This window comes from Protopterus annectens, chromosome 5.part0 (genome assembly GCF_019279795.1).
Source record: "Protopterus annectens isolate FY-2018-M chromosome 5.part0, PAN1.0, whole genome shotgun sequence".
Lineage (NCBI taxonomy): Eukaryota > Metazoa > Chordata > Ceratodontiformes > Protopteridae > Protopterus > Protopterus annectens.
The window spans coordinates 1,529,420,235-1,529,424,156 of NC_056735.1; positions in this window are offsets into that span (position 1 = coordinate 1,529,420,235).

Here is a 3,922-nt window from a genome sequence, read left to right on the forward strand (position 1 = left end):
TCACTTTAGTAATGGAGCCTTGGGCTAATTTGATCAGAAACAGTACTGACATAGAGGGTTTTGAAATAGATGAAAATACAACATCCAAAATTCAACTTTTGCAGATGATGTTCTAATTACATCAGCAGGATCTAATTCTTCTATGCAGTCTCTATTTGATAAAATGATGAATTTTAAAAGTATTTCTGGTTTAATATTCAATGAAGAAAAACTAAAATACTACCTATATATACACGAAAAATATTCTCATTAGTGATTTTACTAAATATGTACCCAATTCAGGTCAGATAACTTATTTAGGTATAATACTATCTAAAGATATTAAATCTATTATATATAATAATTATAATACCTGTTTTCTTAATATACAAAATCTTTTTAATACCTGGAATAATATGTTTTTACTATGGAGGAGAGACTTACAATTATTAAAATGATAATATTCCCCAAGATTTTATACTTAATACAATCAATAATACTTCCACCTACAAAAATAATTATCAAGAAACTGAATACACTAATGTTAAATTTCCTATGGGCACCTAATAGACCTAGGATTGCATTAAAGAAACATACTAATAGCTGGTCTCAAGGGGGTATTTCTTTTCCGGACTTTAATTTATATACTATCTCTTCTATTGTAAAAGTTATTACTTTATTAATAGATCAGTCATATGTCACAAAATGGAAAGATTATTGGGAGCTAATTAGTATGCACTTCATGAAAATCTCCTTAACACATAAAAATATGATTGTAAATAACTCCATGTTATGGTTACTAAAGGAATTTTGTACTTCATATTACACCTAAACATATGGTTTGTTACCCATTAAATATTATTATTAGTTATCGTAACTTTATATTCATGCTCCCTAAGTATAGGGAATGGAATTTTATTGTATTCCCTATAATGTATACTCAGGGTATGCTTTTGTCATCTACTTCTGAAGGAACTCATTTTACTATAGATAATGATCTAAAGTACTGGTATCAGTTGATATCTGATAATAAAGTTAAAAATCTAGATTTCTTAAAACAAGAATTTGATCTAAGAGAAACTTGCTGGTTAGAGGTTCAGACCTTTAGACAACATCTCATTAATAAAATAGATCTAATGTCTATAACAGTTAAAGAATCTATTCCAACACTGATTGAGTACTTGATATTAAATTTACAACATAAAGTTTCTGATAAAGGTAAACTTTCATACATACATAAAATTATCAGACAAGAAACTTTTTACAGTGTAGATTCATACTGGAATTATTTCACTTCTATTAATGGGGACCCACCAAATCAACAAGATAAACAATATATATTGGAATCTGCTTATAGAACTACGTCTTCCATTGTCTGGAGACTTTATACATGGAAATTTTTACATAGATCTTTTTATACACCTTTGATGATTAATAAAATAAATAATAAAGATAATTTATGTAAGAGATGTAATGTAGAAATTAATGCTGACTGGGCTCATATGTTTTATGACTGTATAAAATTGAAAGAATACTGGAAGTCAATTAATGAATTTTGCAGGCTCTTTTACAGATAATTTCATTATTTCTAAATCTCTTATATTATTCAACACACCTGTACCTCAAAGTGTTAAAAGGTTAAGCTTCCCTTGTTATGGTCTATTCTAGCAGTGGCTAGGAAAATAATAACTAGAAATTGGATTTCAGATACACCTCCTTCGTTCAATGAATTTAAAAATGTTATGAATATAGTGTGCCATATGGAAATAAACACAATTAGGACAAGAACAAATAGAAAAACATCTTATTATATTGTATGGGATAATTTACAAAATTTGTTAAAAAAATTTTAATTTCAATAACATGGTATTTTAGTTTAATTAATTGATCTGATTGTAGTGGATGTCTTTGTAAATACTTTAGTTGTTTTGTTGAATATTATAATAATACCTATTTTTAATTACTTGTATAAAATTGTTATGATATTTCTCTTATATGTTAAAACAATAAACCTGTTTTGAAAAAAAAAGGAAGAAGTTTGACTTGTGACATAATTGTCTTGATTGTGCATAATGCTGAATGATTCCTATCATAGTCAGGTGCTTTTATGGATTGTGTACTATATTGTGGGATGTGAGATAATAAGGCAGTTTAAGACACTTTAGTTGTTTTAGAGCAGTACAGTAGTGTGACCTATAAGGCAGACTTTTCAAACCTTGCCACTTTTTTATTGTATTGTTCACGTTCGTGTGTGTGTGTGTGTGTGTGTGTGTGTGTGTGTGTGTGTGTGTGTGTGCGTGTGTGTAGGGTCAGTCTTCAGTATTCATTTTTAGTCTTCTTAAATATTGCTTACTGAGCTTTGTTCCGATATAGTTCATTTGTCTAGTCCAGATACTTATTCACTCTTGGTTCAATTGTTTTATATTACTTGCCTCAAGTTTGTTATTTTTTTAAAGTTTCAGTTTTCCTGGTACAAACATTGGTTTAACACATTTGTTAAGATGAAACTTTATTCTTATGTCACCTGAAAAGGTTTTAGCAACATGTATCTGTGGTTTCATTTTTTTCAGATGAGGTATATACTATATCATTTTAGATCATCCACAAAAAATGACTGAATGTCTGTGGAGAAGTTTTTGTATTGCCTTTATCTCAATGAGATAATCATTCTTTTTAATGGAATCTATACTCTCTGCTGCATTCTGTTATAACTTTCTGGCATGTGCTGTGAAGACTGAAGTCTCCTAAAAGCAGAATTGCACTGTATTCTCCCAACCTTAAACAAACTATGTTAATTCATCATTGCAGTTAACAGTCTGGTTCCTAACACTGCCCAGTGATATTTCATACTTAAAGCTGACAAGAAGTTCCTGTAAATAAAATAGTTCAAGAAACACACACTACAAAAGTGTTCAAAGACCCCTAAATCCTCAAATTCACTTAAAAAAGAAAGGCATGGGAAATGGCATGAATCAGAATCCGTATGAACCCTCTAAAACTCGCTCATATATGCTGGTGTCCAAGTAAAACTGAGTTTGATGACATAAAACACTGATAAGAGCAGTTTCCCAGTCAATGATCAAGGATCATTTGGCCACATTGGAACTACCAGAGTACAACTGGTTATAAACTTGAAGGTTGAATACTTTGCCTGTGCAGGATTTCTGTATGTATGAGACCAGTAGGTTCTTTAATGGGGAGTTTCTCCTTTCCAGTCATTTGGGTGCTCCTGAAATTAGTATACATAATACATAGATAATTTGGGACTATGAGGGTTGAAGGGTGCAGGATAATTACCATTCTGCAACAGTACTTATATGGATATATACAGGTAGGTTTTAAAAGAAATCTAGGTGCAATACTTTGAGATAAAGCAGTGTTTTGAGTAACCATACATCATTTATTGATGAAGAATCATTACAATGAAACACATAATTAATAACAAAATCACTTTACGTTGTCCTGATTTTCATTTCTTGCTCTGTCTTGTTAAGATTAGCTTCTTACACACTTCCTCTTATGTAGTGATTACAAATCTTTCAGCTTCCTGAACACTGCTCAGTGTAATTACCTGCTTAAATCCAATGCATTAACTCCTAGAAACGTCTACTAGAAAAAGAAAGAAAAATAAATAAATGGAAACTACCTAAGGTCTATCAAATGATCTAAACCTTTACTTAATAAGACACTTCTGGTAGCATGATCTATGGTTCAAAATGCCTATAAGAACTATTAAAATCATGCTTAGTGAACAATTACCCTGATTAGAACATAGTAATCCATTAAATAATCTGAAAAGATCCCTTTACCCTGCCAGGAATTGTATTTCTTGTACTCCTCTTTAAAAAATCCTCTGAGACCTGTGCCATACAGAACACAAAACTACTGAATAGAATGGTTGACCCATCCTACGTGCCATAATACCTGATGTAACACTTCACAG